Here is a 20,310-nt window from a genome sequence, read left to right as displayed (position 1 = left end):
TTTTTCCGATGGATGTTGGCTCAAACTTGTTTTGCGTACACACGGTCGCACAAAGTTGTCAGAATTTCCGATCGCCAAGAACGCAGTGACGTCAAGCACGTACGACGAGACTAGAAAAGGCCAGTTCAGAACCAAGCGCGGCACCCTTTGGGCTCCTTTTGCTAATCTCGTGTTAGTAAAAGTTTGGTGAGAGACGATTCGCGCTTTTTCAGACTCGTGGTTTTCAGATCGTTTTCTGCCGTTCAGTTTGTGCTTGTGGGTTTGTATCTGCTCTTCAGTGCGTGCAAGCAAGTTCCGCGTGACTTTAAGTAGTCATTGTGTTCTTGTTCGTTCGTTACTGTTTTTCAGGTCGCTCTTCACAGGCCTTGCTGTTCTTCAGTGCGTTCTGTTACTTCGTTCTGAGCAGCCGACCGTTTTCTAGCCATGTTGCGTATACATACTCCTCGTAGAGTTCGTGCTGTGCGGGGGCTTGGTGTTGGGGTCCTGACCTTGACACAAGTCCAGTCCATGAACAGGGTGGGGAGGAGTTCATGGACCAAGAATTGGTTGCTTCAGCGTGACCAGTTCTCTCATATGCCTTTGCTCCATGAGATCCGTGAGAATAATCCTGATGATTTCAGGAACTTTCTCAGGATGACGGACCCCGTGTTTCACCGTCTGTTGGCTTCGCTGACCCCTTATATTAGCAGGCAGGATACCTGCATGAGGCAAGCCATCACTCCGGAGCAGAGGCTCGTCGCTACCCTGCGGTATTTGGCGACAGGGAGAAGTCTGCAGGGCTTGAAGTTCTTGACAGGCATCTCCCCCCAGGCTCTGGGGATCATTATCCCAGAGACCTGTTCTGCCATCATCCAGGTCCTGCAGAAGGAGTATATGAAGGTAAGATTTTTATCCTTTAATCTCACATTTTTTTGTCTTTAATGATTGATAATATATTATATTTCTTTCCTCATTCCCTAATTACCATGATTGGAATATGCTGTGAATGTCCCCTTTGTCCTCATGCATGCTGGATTTGTATGTAATTATTTTTTTAGTCCTTCATACAGATTGTCCTTCAATAACCTCCCCATCATGTTCTCCTGCCCTATATTCACCTCGTGTAGTCACTTAACGATGTATTTTATCAGCTCCATAGTAGTGCTTTACCCCAAACACCCCCTAAAATGTTTTGAAATGTGATTTGTGCTTTAAATTCAGGCAGAGTGCCATAGACTTTTTTGTGGTGTCCCCAAATAATTTTTATTAACCCTCCCTCCCCCCAACTGGTAAGTCAGCTGATCCCAATTCTCTATCTATCCTCAATCATCTATCTGCTGACTTTGCCAAACCCATACACACTATAGCCATCTCTTTAGTGCTCAGATGTATGGATGAATTACCCAAAGCATGTAGTGCAAGGGCCTGCCTGTATACTTTCAAATGGTACTGTTTAAACTTTTTAGATCCTATTATTATCTTGAGACAGGTAATAGCAGAATGTCCAAATGGCCTCAAATGTGTACAGTGTGTATTTATATCTTTGTATTATGACACTTCTTACCTGTCCAGTGGGCTGCCAATAGTGTAACTAAGGAGGGGCTGTTCCAAGTAATACCCTGTATTTAGGCATTCATCTCTCAATGAAGTGAAGAGGGTTACCTGTCCAAGATTTCCCCACCCCCCATAATGTTAGAAATGGCCCATGAGAGGGGGGGAGGGGGAATATGATAGGTGTACCTTATACTTTGGTGTGGTTAAATTCCCCTTAATAAATGCTATCTGGAGGTTGCCCCAGAATGTTTTATTTTTGTTTTCCTCAACAGTTTCCTTCCATGCCACAGGAATGGCAGACTGTGGCCTCCCACTTTGCCCAGCAGTGGGACTTTCCTAACTGCGGAGGGGCAATTGATGGGAAACACGTCCACATCGTCCCACCACCCAACTCGGGGTCGTACTATTTCAACTATAAGGGGTTCAATAGTATTGTGATGTTGGCGGTGGTGTCGGCTAATTACGACTTCTTGTATGTGGACGTGGGGAAGAATGGCCGGATGTCTGATGGTGGAGTCATCGCCCAGACGGAGTTCTACAGGCATCTCCAGAATGGCAGCTTGGACTTGCCAGCTCCAGAGGACAATGTGGAAGGACTCCCATTCGTGTTCGTTGCTGATGAAGCGTTTGCGCTGGGGGACCATCTTATGCGGCCATTCCCTATGAGGACCCTCACCCCAGAACAGAGGGTTTTTAATTACCGGCTGGCCAGAGCCCGAAGAGTGGTGGAGAACACATTTGGAATCCTGGCCAGCCGGTTCCGCCTATTTCTGACACCCATCCATATGGCGGAGTATAAACTTAATCATATAATCATGGCGTGCTGTATTCGCCATAACTTTTTACGGAAACATTCGGCCAACTATGCTGGCTCAGTTGGGCCTGAGGCCGGAGTGATACATGAAACAACACTGACGGCGCTTGAAAGTGGCCGTCCTGGCTTGCCCTCCCTGAGTGCCCGTGATGTCCGGTTACGATACCTGGAGTTCTTTGCGGGTAGGGGGGCCATCAATATGCCAGCAAATTTGTGAAGCCTTTATCAAATAAAAAAGCAAAAAAAAGAAATTCTTTGTGGACATTTACTGCTTGTGTTTGTTTTAGCTGACCCTGACAGAAATGTGTTGAGTCCAGAAAATGGCGTGATTGTGTAACCTTATACAAAGCACTGTTGGGTGTTATTTACTAAAGGCAAAGACACTTTTCACTACAAGTGCACTTGCAACTGCACTGAAACTGCACTTGTAGTGCAAAGAGGATTTGCCCTTAGGAAATAACCCCCATTTTCACAGAAAACAGCAATTACATCACCAACAAAGTGTTTTATTAGCGTTGACACAATAATTCACACATTCTTGCTTAACAATCTCTTTAATACCTGCACAATCACATGTGCATTTCGAAAAGGTTTTTCTAACAAACCCACATGTTTGTTGTTTATAAATTTTTGGGTTAGCATTATAAAACAGATAAATATCCATTTATTAAGATAAAACAGGCATGTGTAAAACCAACAAGAAAGACACAAATCTTGAACTTACAAATTTCACATTTGGTAGAACTTGAAGGCAATATCAGACATGAATATTTAGGAACTGTGTTTGATATTGCGTTCAGATGGGGTGAAGTCACACCAGGAAAAGGCAAATTTGGAAGATGCACACAAATTTACCAATGTCAAAATGTGCGACCTGCCATCACGGGGGATCAAGGGACGTGTTTTGGGGGAGAAACCCCTTCCTCTCAGCTACTTTATTATTGAGGAAGGGGTTGCACCCCCAAAACGCGTCCATTGATCTACCGTGATGGCAGATAGCACATGTTGGCACACTGTGTGCATCCTACAAATTAAGCTTTTCTACAAATCCATCAAACATTTTGAACATTGGAGCACACCAAAAAACCAAGGTATTGGGAGGGGTTTTAAACTCGCCCCAAAACATCAATGATGTTTTTATTTTTTAGAATAACATCATTGATGTTTTTCTTGAGGTTTTACAATTGTAAATTACACCCCATGATCTCCCCAATCAGAATCTGGGCACTTTCTGATGTGAAAGGATCTGGATCCCCAACATCACGATCACCTAAAAAGAGATAAACCAAACAAAAACAGGTATCAAAAATATGCCGGCATCCATCTCTTACCTGAGCCTGTGGTTGCAGACACTCACCTGTTGTGGTAACTAGTTCCACCACGTCTTCTTCATCCTCCTGCACTTCTTGGGTTGGGGGAATTTCCCCTTCTTCCAGAGGTGGGGGGTCTCTGGTCTCCTCGGATGAGGGGTGTCCTCCGAGTCTTTTCTCCCCTTTTTAAAACAAAAATGCTATACTTAGCACACAGTGATTTGATGGCAGAACTATAAATAGGAAACATTCCTTGGAAGTGGGGTACAATTGTCTATTTTGGCAGAGTTAAAAAATGTAGCGTTTTCAGTGTCCTTTGTTAAGCTTCAATACTTTACCTGTTTGGTACAAGCTTCACAGATGGAGACCCCCCATAGTATACACTGGAGCACCTGTTTGGCCCCCTAATAAAAATGGTGTTGTTGTGTCCCACACTAGTGCTCCAGTGTCCAGATGTGAAAACAGCTGCTGAGTGTCCTCTCCTTACACAGAATCTAGTTTGCATTTCATTCTAGTAACAAAGCCATCTACACAACCAAAATAGTTTCTGACAAGTAGGGCGTAAAAATTGTGGCCAAATGCATATGGCCTAAACAATGGTGTTTTATAGGCCGAAAGAAAAATCTTTGATACGAACGAATAATGTGCCCATGAACATGAAAGTTGCCATTTACAAATGTACACTTGTAAGAAAAGCACATGGAGCAGCACTAACGTAATAAACATAAAGAAATGGAACACAGGACAACTACTTACTTTTTTGCAGCACTCTCCGGATCGATCTTTCTGTACTGCTCATGTTCTCTTAATTTGAGGTCCGACCACCGCTTCCTGAGCTGATCTTTCGATAGTCGTACCCCGAATTTCCGGTGCAGACTTTTGACCACTTTCGCAATTATCTTGGCCTTTCTGACATTGGGGTTGGGGTAATACTTTCCATCATAGTCGGCCTTCTTCAGGATGTCAACCATCTCCAACATCTCCCCAAAGGACATATTTGAGGCCTTAAATCATCTCCTTCTGGATCGGGACGTTTCCGGATCCGGGCTTTCCTCCTCCTCCTCCTCGTTGCTATAATTAGCACGATCCTGCTGTGTATCCGCCATGTGCTCTTCCCCCACAGTGCAGAATGAAAAGGGGTGGGGAATAGACTAGAAAGAACGTCAGGGGCGGGCGGAGTTACACGCATGCGCAGTGTGTATAAAGCATAACACGCGTGCATATTACGTACGATCTGTGAGCGGAGGAAGGAGCATCGAAAACGCCGATCGTGATAACGAAGGTAAGATCTAAACTTGGGCCTATACTGCTTCGAAATTGAGGCCTAGATTGTAACTATATTAGGAGAGTTTCGCCTGACATTAGGGTTTGTCTTGTGTTGTGTCTTGCAGATAAAATGGATGGCTTTAATGACCACAACTTCCTCCCCCTGTTCATAGACAAATACAGGGAGCTGCCCTGTCTGTGGCAAGTGAGACACCCCCATTATAACAATAAACAAAAGAGGCAGGCAGCGCTGGAGAAACTGCTGTAGTTGGTGAAGCCGGTGGTCCCCACAGCAACCATCCCCTATTTAAAAACCAAAATTGGTGGCCTGAGGAGCACTTATCTTAGGGAGCGCAAGAAGGTCACAGATTCCCAGAGATCCAGAGCTGCAGCAGATGACGTTTATGTCCCCAGGCTGTGGTACTATGAGAGACTGCGGTTTCTGTCAGACCACACTGAAGTCAGGGAATCCCTCTCCACTCTTCCTTCCACTCTTCCTTCCACCCCAGCTGAGGCTTCAGATGTCCAACCTGGGCCTTCCAGCCAGGAAGAAGTGGAGGAGCCCAGCTGGAGCCAGGTATTGCATTCTTCAACAGATTTCTGCTCAATAAATAAATGATGTTTACTAGATTTTATTATTGATCACTAATTGCTGATTGAAAAAAGTGTTTTACATATAAATAGACAGTAGTGGGGAAAAAAATTTTTGGGACAAGAATGAAAAATGCTGGACTCAGAATGATAGTCTGTTAGATTTCTTAACATTCAGTTTGCAAAAGTCAGGAGGTGAAAATTGTGTGTGATTGATGAATAAAAAACTAAAACTATGTCCCTTTTTCATACACAGGAAGACCTCAGCCAGGAGGAGGCTGTAGAATGTGGCAGCCAGGAGGAGGCGGGGGTTAGTGGCAGCCAGGAGGAGGCGGGGCTAAGTGTCAGCCAACAGAAGCCTAGGACAAGTCGCAGCCTGACCGAATCGCAGGTTCCTCCCCTCCGCCTTCCATACAAAAGGGTGAGGAAGACGACTCCCATGCAGGATTCTGCGCTCAGGCTCATTCAGGAGGCCTCTGCGTCCCTCCGAGCCTTACCCACTCCTGAAGAGGCCTTTGCCTGCATGGCTGCCACAAAACTGCAGGGAATGCAGGAGGGTCAACGCCTCCTGTGTAAGCAACTTATTTATAAAGTCCTAACTAAGGGGGTGAATGGGAAACTAACACCCAAGACCGACTTGATTGAGTTGGACCATCCTCCTCCTCCTCCTCCTACTGCCACAACTCCACCACCACAGCCACAGCATGGAAGGAAGCGTGGAAAGAAGACCAGAGAGTGATTGCCCTGGGTTCAGTCTGGTCTGACAAAAGCTGCAGTCTCTTGTATGACCACAGCCTGGGGACACAGATGTCATCTGCTGCTTTCTGGATCTCTGGGACTGAAGGACCAGACTGCACTACCTTAGATAAGGACTCCTCAGGCCACCAATTTTGCTTGAAAATTATTGATGTCTGCCCTGGGGGTCCAAGGCTTCGCCAATTTCTGCAGTTTCTCCAGCATTGCCTCCCTCTTTGTTTAGTTGTGAGCCCTTAATAAAAATTTTTTTGGGGGGAAATTATACTCTCCTGTGTGTTTTCATCCCAAAATGACAGTTTGTTGGTGACGATTCAGGTACATTTCTAACATAAAATGTGAAATTATCAAGGGACAACAACACCAAACAATCTCCTACAGATTAAATATAACAACATATCAATGGTGTTGTGGTAACTTGACACAAAAAACACACACAAAAATTTTCTGGAGTACAAATAAAAATCCCAAAAACAAAAAATACACCTTGAAAAAAATACAAACCAAAAAAAAATTATTCGGCCTTAAAAACAAAAACAAAAAAACACCAAAATAATGATGTCAGATGTGACAAATCAAAATATATTGAGGGAATCCCGATAAATAGTAAAGAAATAAGTTTGTGAGAAGTGTGTGTGAATATGAGCAGCAAAACTACTTAATTCTTGTCACATTATAAAGAAGAAGAGAGTGCGCTGTATTAAACCATTTTTAACATTGCAGCGTGACGAAAGTGCTGTATCCATTGCGAATGCTAATTTTACCAGACCGAGCTGTTCCGTGTCGAAATCTCTTCTGAGCATGCGTGGCACTTTGTGCGTCGGAACAGGCCACACATGGTCGGAATTGACGCGATCGGATTTTGTTGTCGGAAAATTTTATCTCCTGCTCTCCAACTTTGTGTGTCGGAAAATCCGATGGAAAATGTCCGATGGAGCCCACACACGGTCGGAATTTCCGACAACACGCTCCGATCGGACATTTTCCATCGGAAAATCCGACCGTGTGTACAGGGCATTAGAGTTAATATGGGAAAAAGGTGTCTCCACTGATGCTTTATCACCAATCCTTGTTTCCCTAATAACCCAAAATTTTCTAAATCCAATTGTCATTGGGACAGAAAGTGAGGTGAAATCTTCTGAACAGGGGCACAGACAGCAAAACAAATGTTACAGGGGTGATGATAACCCTTCCCTATGTTATCCAAAAAGCTTAAAAATAGATTTTTTGGCTGAAGCTACACTTACAAAATGTACCTGTTCCAAATTACAAACAGATTCAACTTAAGAACAAACCTACAGTCCCTATCTTGTTTGTAACCCAGGGACCGCCTGTATACTGCTGCAAAATTTTCTAAATCCAATTGTCATTGGGACAGAAAGTGAGGTGAAATCTTCTGAACAGGGGCACAGACAGCAAAACAAATGTTACAGGGGTGATGATAACCCTTCCCTGTGTTATCCAAAAAGCTTAAAAATAGATTTTTTGGCTGGAGCTACACTTACAAAATGTACCTGTTCCAAATTACAAACAGATTCAACTTAAGAACAAACCTACAGTCCCTATCTTGTTTGTAACCCAGGGACCGCCTGTATACTGCTGCTGTTCAGAGTATAGGCCTTTTTTTTTTTAATTTGGGTGCGGGGTTTCCCTTAATATCCATACCAGACCCAAAGGGCCCAGTAATGGGCTGGGGGGGGGGGGGGGGGGGGGGTAACATTACATTACAGCCGCAAGCAGTTTTAAATGACTTTTATTCCTTTAGAAATGTAATTTTGTGCAGGGACTGTTCTAAACATGGGAAAAATGCGCCACTTTACAGGCATACTATAGTCACCCCCAGGCACGATATTTAAAGGAATATTTCACTTTTATTGTTTCACTTTAAGCATTAAAATCACTGCTCCCGAAAAAACATCAGTTTTTCAAACTTTTTTTGCATTGATACATGTCCCCTGGGGCAGGACCCAGGTCCCCAAACACTTTTTATGACAATAACTTGCATATTAGCCTTTAGATTAGCACTTTAGATTTTTCAAGTTCAAGTCCCATAGACTTTAATGGTGTTCGCACAAATTTTTTGCCTGTTCGCATGCTTTGCCGCGAACCGAACCGGAGGGTGTTTGGCTCATCCCTAGTTACGAGGGATCTCTTGGTTCCCATCTGAAGGCGGAGGTTAGGGAGAGGATCTGGAAAGGTGGGAGTACGTGGAGATCTTCTTGCTGCTTCCGCTGGAAAAGTTTAACCTGGACAAGGTTAAGCAGGATGAGAGCAAAATTGAGGAGGAAGAAAAACGGCGCTATAGGCTTATCCCCCATTCTGGTGAGCGTCATAGGGGAGAAGGTTCTGGACAATTGTTCGGGGGTTATTCTGCTACCTGGATTCCATCAGTGAAGTGCAAAGGTTTTATGGAGGGGTGGCTTGGCTTCAGTACGATGAGCAGTTCTGGCAGCGGAAGGCTCTTCGACCTTCTTTGCGGTGGGACCACAAAGATATCGGCTTGTGGATGAAGCTCATGACACAAGCCAGGGCTGTGCCGCCACCCTTTCATGGAGGGGCTGGGGGTGCCAACACCTCGTCACAATCGGCTGCAAAGTGCATGGGGTTCTGCTGGCAGTTTAATGAAGGGACCTGCAAATTTGGGGGAGCTTGCTGTGTCCGACATGAGTGTTCGGGTTGCGGAGGTGCCCACCCTTGGTCCAAGTGCTTCCAAAAAGGTAAAAAACGGCCAACGCTAGAAAAAGGGATGACTCCAGTGAAGGTGGAAAAAATGGTGCCGTACCTAAGTTGGTATCCTAACAGGGGGGCGTTGTGGTTGAGTTTTTGGGAGGGCTTCCCCATTCCGATCACGTTAAATAGGGTCCCCCTTTTTCGGCTAATCTTAGATTGGCGTACAAGCATCCGGAGGTGGTAGGGAGTAAGTTGCGTAAGGAGGTTGCTTTTGGGAGGATGGCTGGCCTATTCGATAGGCCGCCGGTGGGGAACTTGGTGGTTTCCCCCTTGGGTGTTGTGCCCAAGAGGGAGCCAAATCAATTCCGACTGATCCACCATTTATCTCATCCAAAGGGGGGATCAGTGAACAATGCGATCGATCTGTCATTGTGTACTGTGTCTTACGCTTCATTGGACGAGGCGGTGCAGTGGGTGCAGATATTTGGAAAGGGGGCGCTCATGGCCAAGACCGACATTGAGTCCGCTTTTCGTCTGTTGCCAGTTCATCCGAATAGTGTTCGTTTGTTGGGCTGTTGTTGGGAGGGCCAGTTCTTTGTGGATAGGTGCCTACCTATGGGCTGCGCTATCTCTTGTTCCTACTTTGAGTTGTTCAGTTCCTTTCTGGAATGGGTCATCAAGGACTTGTCTGGCATTGGTTCTGTCTTGCACTATGTGGACGATTTCTTGGTGATAGGTCCACCGGGGGAGCGGTCTTGTTTCATTCTGTTGGCTACTTTGCAGCATATCTTTCAGGTTTTTGGGGTTCCCCTGGCTCGAGAAAAATTGGAGGGCCCGACCACGGTCTTGAAGTTTTTGGTTATCATAATTGAAACTACATTGATGGAGTGTAGGTTACCAAGTGATAAATTTGAAGATCTTCTAGTGACCGTGGCTGCGGTCGCTCAGCGTTCTAAGGTTCAGCTGAAGGAGTTGCAGTCCTTGTTGGGAAAACTGAATTTTGCTTGCAGAATTATGCTAATGGGTGGGGTTTTTTGCAGGGGCCTGGCAGCCGCAACTGCGGGAGTCAAGGCACCGCATCATTTCGTGAGTCTGGGTCAGGACCATCAGGATGATCTGCAGGTGTGGTATTTGTTTTTGGAGCAGTATAATGGTAGGTACTTTTGGCTGGGGCCAGGGGTCCAGGCTGCAGAGCTTGAGCTGTTCACTGATGCAGCGGGGTCGGTGGGATATGCGGCTTACTTCGATGGGCGGTGGTGTGCGGACCAGGGCTCGGAATTCGCGAACCGGAGGGTTCATTTCCATTGCGATAATTTGGGGGTAGTACAGGCCATCAATTCGCTGTTGGCATCCTCTTTACCGGTAGTATGACTGCTGCGACATCTGGTATTACTGTGTTTATGACTGAATATTTGTGTGTCTGCCGTGCACATCCCTGGGGTGGAGAATGAGGTGGCTAATACGCTTTCTCGTTTACAGTGGGAACAGTTCCGGCAGTTGGCACCGGGGCAGAGCAGCTGGGAGTCCCGTGCCCCAGGTGTATGTGGGAGCTCGTCTTGACACCGTGATGGCATTGGTGCAGCGCTCGGTGGCGGACTCTGCGTGGCGTGCGTATGAGAAGGTATGGCAGGAATGGCTTGAGTTGGTGAGTAGTGCCAGCGGTTGTTCCAGCGATGAGGATAGACTACAGGTACTTTTGTATTTCCTGGGTAAGAACTGTGACGAAGGGGTGTCCATTGCTTCGGTCAACAGGAAGATGTCGGGCCTTGCGTTTATGTTTCAGCTGAGTGGGGTGGAGAATGTTACAAAGGCATTTATAGTGTGTAAGGCTTTGAGGGGTTACAGAAGGGGGTGCTGCAAGCTAGATTCCCGGTGACCGGTGTCATTGGGGATGTTAACTGTTTCGGTGGGTATTTAACCCAGGACTGTTTTTCGCCATTTGAGGTACAGTTGTTCAGAACAGCTTTTGTGTTAGCTTTTTTCGGGCGTTACGGGTAGGTGAATTGGATAGCCCCTTGAAGCCGGTTGTTAGGGGTTTGGAAGTTTTGGACGTGTCCGTGGAGGACGGATTGGTCACATTGGTCATCCGGAAGAGTTTAGCAGCGAGGGGTTTCTCCCTTCGGGACTATTCTTCCCATTCCTTTAGAATTGGGGTGGCTACGGAGGCGGTGAGGTGAGGTGTCAGTGACCAGATTCTTCAACATATTGGTCACTGGGAATTTCAACGGTTCCAGCACTATGTGTGCCCTCATTTACTTTGATGGGTTGGGGAAGTGGTCTGGGGGTATGGTAGTGCCCGGGTAGACAGGTCCTGTCTGGTGTTGTCTGTGTATGTCTTTCTGTGGGGTTTGTTGTCTTTGGGTAATGTTTGTATTTTTCCTTTTGTGGGGTGGTGTGAATAGTGTTGGTTGTGTGTCTATGTTTCCCTTTGTGTTTTCTGTCTTACAGGCCCGGTTTGCCTGATGTGGATCCTGGGGCACTCTTATGTCCATTGGGGGGCGAAAAGGGCCCTGGCCAAACAGGAGGGCAGGCAGCTGGGTTTCTCAAGGGAGGGGGCTTTAGTACGTTGGATTGGGATTCCGGGCATGCTATGGTCACGCGTTCTTCCTGAAGTGCAGCTTAATGCTAGGTTGGATAGGCACTCGGAGGTGCTGTTGTTGCACGTCTGGGGTAATGACCTGAGTATCAGGGCCTCTAGGGATCTTATTCGGGATGTTAAATGGGACTTCCTTAGTTTAAGATTAGCTTTTCCTGAGACGGTGGTGGTGTGGTTGGATATAATAGGCAGGACAGCTTGGAGGGGGGCCCAGTCAGTTGCATCGATCAACAAGACCAGGATAGAGGTCAATAAGGCAGTGGCGAAGTTTGTGGTGCGCAATAGGGGACCGGTGGTCCGCCACTGCTAGTTGGACAGGACATTGGCCTGTATTTGAGGGCCAATGGGGTTTACTTGTCAGCAGTGGGGATTGACATGTGGTTCCTGTGGCTCCAGGATGGGCTACAGTGGGCCTGGAGGCTGTGGCGGGCCTCCCACGTGTGAGGTGGTTACTGGTGGGAGTCTGTGGCAGGGGTCTCTGGTTCATGAAGGTTGGAATAGTGGAAGGTAAACAGGATATGGTGTGGGGAGGGGTTGGACCTATCTCGGTATGCGTACCTTACCTATCTGGAAATAATGGGCTACCGGTCATCGGGTTGTAGTGGCAAGAAGGTGGCAATAGTTCGTCCCTGAGCTGGGGGGATCACGGCTAGGGGCCAGGATGCAGAGGTGGTGGTGGTGAAGCCGATGCGGTAGAATACCTTCCTTTGTGAACCTCAGACATAGCAGTAGTTTAAAAAGTTGGTGTTGTTATATGTTGTATATATATATTTATATATATATATATTTAAATAGAGTTAATTTTACAAAATTTGTATTATGTTAATAAAGGGGCCGGATGGCCATTTAATCCAGATGGTGTGGTGTACTTATTTATTAAGGTAAGATAAATACGTTGGGGTTATGGTTTAAGGTGGGGCATACCGGACATCAGCTATACACCAGTCAAGAACAGGCCCGCAGCTAAAGGAAACCTGGGTAGAGGGCCAGCATGACTGGGGGGATATCTGTGGTAGGTAGCACAGGGAATTTCCTGATAGGAAGTGGGTTAGGGCTGAAAGGGGGGAGTTATGGTCAGTGGTGAAGGGTAGGTGTGGTTAGGGTTGCCACCTTTTCCTCAAGCCAAACCCAAACACTTTAGCGGTGCATGGCAAATTTTTTTGTGGTATACACGATAGGATTTCAATAAACTGGAGGTGAGAAATAATGCGTCACGGTTAGCGTGGATGGTAACTACTGGTACCATCCACTGCCCTACTGACACCATCCACTGCCCTACTGACACCGTCCACTGCCCTACTGACACCGTCCACTGCCCTACTGACACCGTCCACTGCTCTACTGACACCATCCACTGCTCTACTGACACCGTCCACTGCCCTACTGGCACTGTCCACCTCCCTCCCCACAGACTCCCCTTCCCTTATATCGGTCCCCCCTTGATTAGATCAGGGAACCCACCCATCAGTGTCCCTTGCCCCGAAAGACCCCCATTAGACTGCCTTACCGAGAGCCTCTTGGAGCCAGGAAGTGTGGGAGCTGGAGTTTGGGGGTGGAGCTCCTCTACTGTGGTGCTGTTTTCCTTCCTTCCATTGTGTGGGGAGCCTTGGGGAGAAGTATGTCGGCATGACACAGGGTTCAAGACATATCTGAACTGGTGCACTCACAGGGCTGATGTTAGCAATTATTGGGGCCCCATACAGCCATCCTCATGGGGCCCCCCATCCCTTGAGGAGGGAAAGAGGTGGGGGGAGGGAGGTGAAAAAAAGGGAAGGTGAGAGGAGGAGGTGAGAGAGAGAGGAGGTGAGGGGGCATGAGAGAGAGGAGGAGGTGAGGGGGGGTGAGAGAAAGGAGGAGGAGGCAGGAGAGAGAGGGGGTGGGGTGAGATGGTGGGGGTGAGAGGGGTGGGGGATGAGAGAGAGAGAGAGAGGGGGATGGGGTAAGAGGGGTGGGGATGAGAGGGTGGGGGTGAGAGAGGGGGGATCAGAGAAAGAGTGGTGGGTGCGAGAGAGGGGGTGAGCGAGAGGCTGAGAGAAAGAGAAAAAAGGGGGGCTGACACAGAGGAGGGGAAGCTAACACAGAGGAGGGGGAGCTGACACAGAGGAGGGGGAGCTGACACAGAGGAGGGGGAGCTGACACAGAGGAGGGGGAGCTGACACAGAGGAAGGGGGCTGACACAGAGGAAGGGGAGCTGACACAGAGGAGGGGAGCTGATACAGAGAAGGGGGGTGACAGAGAGGAAGGGGGGTGACAGAGAGGAAGGGGGGTGACAGAGAGGAAGGGGGGTGACAGAGAGGAGGGGGGGTGACACAGAGGAAGGGGAGCTGACACAGAGGAAGGGGAGCTGACACAGAGGAAGGGGGAGCTGACACAGAGGAAGGGGGAGCTGACACAGAGGAAGGGGGAGCTGAAACAGAGGAGGGGGTGACAGAGAAGAGGGGGTGACAGAGAGGAGGAGGGGTGACAAAGAGGAGGGGGGCTGACAGAGGAAGGGGGTTACACAGAGGAGGGAGGTGACACAGAGGCGGGGGGGTGACACAGAGGAGAGGGGGGTGACACAGAGGAGGGGGGTGACACAGAGGAAGGGGGAGCGACACAGAGGAAGGGGGAGCTGACACAGATGAGGGGGGGTGACCCAGAGGAGAGGGAGTGACCCAGAGGAAGGGGGTGACACAGAGGAAGGGGGTGACACAGAGGAAGGGGGTGACACAGAGGAAGGGGGAGCGACACAGAGGAAGGGGGAGCTGACACAGAGGAGAGGGGTGACACAGAGAAGAGACGTGACCCAGAGGAGAGGGAGTGACACAGAGGAAGGGGGTAACACAGAGGAGGGGGGTGACAGAGAGGAGGGGGTGTCAAAGACGAGAGGGAGCTGACACAAGGAGGGGGTGACACAGAGGAAGTGGGTGACACAGAGTAAGGGGGGTGACAGAGAGGAGGGGGTTAAGCTGACAGAGCAGATGAGACCTCAGGAGACAGACATCATGAGGCAGGACTCAGGGAGCAAGCAGGCGCAATTATCGAATCCACAGTCCAGCCCCGCCCCCGCCTCCACACGTGACCAGCACTAGCTCCGCAGGGCCATTCACAGACCCCCATGTCTGCCGCCCAGCCCGCTACGCACATGGCACGTTCGCCCAATCACAGGGCACCCGCTGGCTCAGAGCGCACCGCTGTGTGACAGTGATAGCGGGCACGGGATCAGGTGCACAGCCCCTCTAGACAGAGATCCGGCTGCCACTGGCCACAGGACGGTGAAATGTGTGCCCGGGTTTCCAGTGGGTGGAAACCTGGGCACATGTGTCAAAACCCGGACTGTCTGGGTCAAAACTGGACAGGTGGCAATCCTAGGTGTGGCTGTAGTTAATTTTGACCCCTGCAGAGGGAGGGGTCAGCTAACTCGTGGGGCAGCAGTGTAGGAGACAGGACACAGGCAGTAAGTTTTTTTTTCCCACCCTCCCTCCTTCCCTGTTGTTGGCTGTATGGTATGTAATGTTATTGTGTATTGAGGTTGATATGGGCAGGGGTCTCTGGTTCGTGAAGGCTGGAATGGTGGAAGGTAAACAGGATATGGTGTGGGGACAGGTTGGTCCTATCTCGGTATGGGTACCCTCCCTATCTGGAAATAACGGGCTACTGGCCATCGGGCTGCAGTGGCAATAGTTCGTCCCTCAGCTGGTGGGATCACGGCTAGGGGCCAGGATGCAGAGGTGGTGGTGGTGCAGCCGATGCGGTAGAATACCTTCCTTCATGAACCTCAGACATAGCAGTAGTTTAAAAAGTTGGTGTTATTATATATTGTATTCTATATATTTCAGTATATATATATATATATATATATATATATATATATATATATATATATATATATATATATATATATATATATATATATATATATATATATATATATATATATATATACTTAATTTTACAAAATTTGTAATATGTTAATAAAGGGGCCGGATGGCCATTTAATTCAGATAATGTGGTGTACTTATTTAAGTAAGGTAAGATAAATAAGTTCATGTGATATAAAATAAATGATACACTATATAATTGCCCTCACCAATAGTGTGATCAAATAGCAGCGCTAAAAACCTAAAACAAATTATTATTTTTTTGTGATTGCTCAATGTGATACCTAAAAATAGCAATATGTGCCCAAAACAAATGAACCAAAAATTGTTTCTAATAAACATCCATCGTGCAGTCCATTTGTGGACGCAATTACACAATTACACAAATGGACTGCACGATGGATGTTTATTAGAAACAATTTTTGGTTCATTTGTTTTGGGCACATATTGCTATTTTTAGGTATCACATTGAGCAATCACAAAAAAATAATAATTTGTTTTAGGTTTTTAGCGCTGCTATTTGATCACACTATTGGTGAGGGCAATTATATAGTGTATCATTTATTTTATATCACATGAGTTTGTAATTTTAAGCAGCTGCTTAGAGTGAGGGGCTTATCCCATAAGCGCAGTGTTTGGCACACAGAAAGGGGCGGATCATCTGTGTACCTCATCAGCAATAAGATAAATAAGTTGGGGTTATGGTTTAAGGCGGGGCATACGGGGCATCAGCTATACACCAGTCATGGATTTACACAGAGGCACACAGGGGAAAAAAAGAGACCAGTAAGAGGAAATCCCTGTGTACATGCCTATGAATATCATCAGCATAGAACTATATGTTCTATCAGAACATCTTGCAATTATTGAAGAAATCAGACAAACAAAAAAATATAAGAAGAAAAGGAGAAAAATGGAATAGATCAAAGAAAGGAAAACAAAAGGAAGGAAAGAAAGAGAGAGAGGAAAGAGGGGGCCAGCCAGAAATGAATTAAGTTACAGATAAGTATTGTATCAATGGATACCATGTTGCATCAAATTTCTTGGTAGAGTTGCGAAGAATACAGGTAAGTCTATCATTAACCATGAACCAGTTAAGTTTATTCTTCACACACTCAAGGGGAATCATCGAATGCTTCCAATATTTAGCAATAGTTATTCTAGCTGCTAAAAATATAAATGTAATTAGTTTTATCGTTTTTTTTTTTTTTTGGGGGACCTCATCAGGAAACTTTAGAAAAAGCGCTGGTTTCGGGGCTCTACGGATATTAACCCCTGTCACCGAATATATCAAATTAAATATTCAGATCCAAAATCTGGTGACTACAGGGCAATGCCACCAAACATTATACATTGTACCCATCTGGCCACAACGCCTAAAGCAAGTGGGGGATGCAGATGGGTACATCTTCGCAACTCTAGTCTGGACAAAATACCAATGTAGGAGTGTTTTATAGTTTGCTTCAATTAGTGTTGGGTTAATAGATACTTTGGATAAAGCATAAGCAATATCTTGCCAGTCAGACAATTCAACAGTGGTATTCAAGTCCCGTTCCCATTGAGTCATATAATGGAGCTTAGTAGTCAGGTCAGTAAGAGTGGCGTATACCGTAGATATCCGACCCCCTAAAAGGCCTTTCTTTTGACAAGATAATTCAAAATTTGTGAGTGTAAGGGGTCCCTCTACCAAATTAAGTTTAGATTGTGCAAAAGAGATAAGCTGATTGTACCAAAATACATTTTGCAACGTATTCTTAAAATTTTGCAATGAGTATGGTTAATCCCCGTTGAGGTAGTCACCTATCCTAAAAAGCCCCTTGTTAAGCCACCATAGGAATGGTATCAGACTCAGTTTGGGGGAGAGCTCAGGGTTGCAGAACAACGGGGCCAGCGGGGTATGTAGAGCTGACAGTGGTTTTCAATGTTTTACTCCATCCCAAACCGCTAGTGAATAAGACAGGGTAGGACACAAAATAGGGGGGTTAAGACGGCTAGGAAGCCACATTAGAGAATCAATGGCAAAAGGGTGGCACAAGAGAGCTTCAATAGAGACCCAGAGGGTTGTAGATCCCTTGGCCGCTGTGTAGGAAAGCTGAGTTATTTGAGCAGCTGGATAGTAGGCCTATAAATTAGGGAGGCCAAGCCCACCACTCGGTTTCGAAACATACACTGTCAATTTATTAATTCTGGGTTTTTTATTACCCAAAATTAAAGCGAAGGCCTTCCGATTGTAAGCTCTGTAGATCTCTCCTTGGAACAGCAATTGGTAAGGTTCTACAATAATAAAGTACAATAGTTAATGCCAACTGACTGGATAGAAACTGGTTCAGGTCCACATCCCTAATACATAGTGTGCATAAAAGTTCCTCAAAAGTGGGACTTTAATGGACCATGAACACAGAGAATTCTTATAAGATAGAACATTTGTTGTAACATGAATATATAAGTATTAACAATTAGTGATACATAATAAAAACAAACACATGGTGAAAAGAAAAACAACATGGGACTAGGGATGAGCTTCGAGTTCGAGTCGAACCCATGTTCGACTCAAACATCGCCTGTTCAACCGTTTGTCGAATTGCGAACCTTATGGGGCCATTCGCGCCAAATTCGAGTGGCGCGTCACGGCCCATAATTCAATGCGGCATCGCAGTGCATTGCTGGCTGATGATTGGCCAAGCATGCACTATGACCCGCATGCTTGGCCAATCACAGCGCCATCTGTACAGACAGCCGTAATTGGCTCAGGGGGTTTAATACACGCCCCACACTATATAAGGCAGCCTGTGGCGGCCTTGTGTAGTGTGTTGCGGCGGAGAGAGATAGACAGAGAGACAGCAGTGTCATTTGATTTAAGTTAGATAGAGTAGGCAGGCGAGTCAGTTAGCTTCACTTACAGTGTATTGTGCATATATTTGCATCCTAGGTGTTGTATGTATATATATATATATATATATATATATATATATATATATATATATATACACACACACACACTGTATTCAGTTTAGCTAGATCCATTCCTGTTATTCTCTTTCTACTGACAGGCAGGCAGGTGTTTTTACAGTATTTACAGTATTTGCAGTTAGTGTACTGTGTCCTTTGCACAATGTGCACCTATAGCTACCTGAAGAAAATTGCTGGTGTTCTTCTGATTCTATTAGTACCACAGGCAAGCAGCTACAGTATTTACAGTTAGTGTACTGTGTCCTCTGCACAGTGTGCACATAAAGCTACCTGAAGAAAATTGCTGGTGTTCTTCTGATCCTATTAGTACCACAGGCAGGCAGCTACAGTATTTACAGTTAGTGTACTGTGTCCTCTGCACAGTGTGCTCCTAAAGCTACTTGAAGAAAATTGGTGGTGTTCTTCTGATCCTATTAGTACCACAGGCAGGCAGCTACAGTATTTACAGTTAGTGTATTGTGTCCTCTGCACAGTGTGCACCTAAAGCTACCTGAAGAAAATTGGTGATGTTCTTCTGATCCTATTAGTACCACAGGCAGGCAGCTGCAGTATTTACAGTTAGTGTACTGTGTCCTCTGCACAGTGTGCACCTAAAGCTACCTGAAGACAATTGCTGGTGTTCTTCTGATCCTATTAGTACCACAGGCAGGCAGCTGCAGTGTTTACAGTTAGTGTACTGTGTCCTCTGCACAGTGTGCACCTAAAGCTACCTGAAGACAATTGCTGTTGTTCTGATCCTATTAATACCACAGGCAGGCAGCTGCAGTATTTACAGTTAGTGTACTGTGTCCTCTGCACAGTGTGCACCTAAAGCTACTTGAAGAAAATTGCTGGTGTTCTTCTGATCCTATTAGTACCACAGGCAGGCAGCTGCAGTATTTACAGTTAGTGTACTGTGTCCTCTGCACAGTGTGCACCTAAAGCTACCTGAAGAACATTGGTGGTGTTATTCTGATTATATTAGTACCGCAGGCAGCTGCAGTATTTTCAGTTAGTGTACTGTCACGTACCTTGTGGACGAGCCCGACTTGCAGGGGATGGCCTCTCTTGCAGCTCCGACTCGAGGGCCCTGGTAGGGTATACAGGAAGCACAAGAGTCAGGAGTGGCACGAGTGCCTGGCAGGATCAACAGCAGGAGGTAGGTCTGGAACTCTGGAAACACTGTGCAGTGGAGATTAAGCTGATCTGGTAGGTAGACTGGAACACTGGTGCAGCAGACTGGAACTGGATAGCAGGCTGGAACACACAGGACAGCAGACTGGAACACTGATGCAGCAGACTGGAACCACACAGCAGATTGGAACTGGATAGCAGGCTGGAACACACAGGACAGCAGACTGGAGCACTGGTGCAGCAGACTGGAACCACACAGCAGACTGGAACTGGATAGCAGGCTGGAACACACAGGACAGCAGACTGGAACACTGGTGCAGCAGACTGGAACTACACAGCAGACTGGAACTGGATAGCAGGCTGGAACACACAGGACAGCAGACTGGAACACTGGTGCAGCAGACTGGAACCACACAGCAGACTGGAACTGGATAGCAGGCTGGAACACACAGGACAGCAGACTGGAACACTGGTGCAGCAGACTGGAAGGTCAGACAAGCCGGATCGATAGCCAGGCGGACTGTAGATGAGCCAAAGGGTCAGGCAGAAGAGTGGTCAGACAAGCCGGGGTCGGATGCAGGTAGAAAGCAGGGATGGTCGGAGACAAGCCGGGATCAGATGCAGGCAGACAGCTAGGATAATCAGGAACAAGCCGGGTCTAGTACAGGAAACAGGAAGTGTTCTCAGGAAGTGCACACGTAACGCTGTAGAGCAGACAGCAAGATTCTCATGTGACAGATCAGTTTAAATAGCCCGCCTGGTGCGCGTGCGCATGCGTGCGACTGCCCGCACAGGGCGTCTGATACTGACAGGACTTTCCTGACATTGCCCCCC

General features: G+C 46.8%; 1 protein-coding gene across 1 annotated transcript in view; it reads right to left on the bottom strand.

Annotated features, from left to right (window-relative positions):
- Positions 1–20,310, bottom strand: part of LOC141116540 (uncharacterized) — a 132,690-nt gene that overhangs the window by 109,289 nt on the left and 3,091 nt on the right. The gene's annotated exons all lie outside the window — the stretch shown is intronic.

Source organism: Aquarana catesbeiana, linkage group LG13, assembly GCF_042186555.1.
Source record: "Aquarana catesbeiana isolate 2022-GZ linkage group LG13, ASM4218655v1, whole genome shotgun sequence".
NCBI classification, from domain to species: Eukaryota; Metazoa; Chordata; class Amphibia; order Anura; family Ranidae; genus Aquarana; species Aquarana catesbeiana.
The sequence above is the reverse complement of the archived record's forward strand: the minus strand, read 5'-3'. Positions and strand labels throughout refer to the sequence as shown.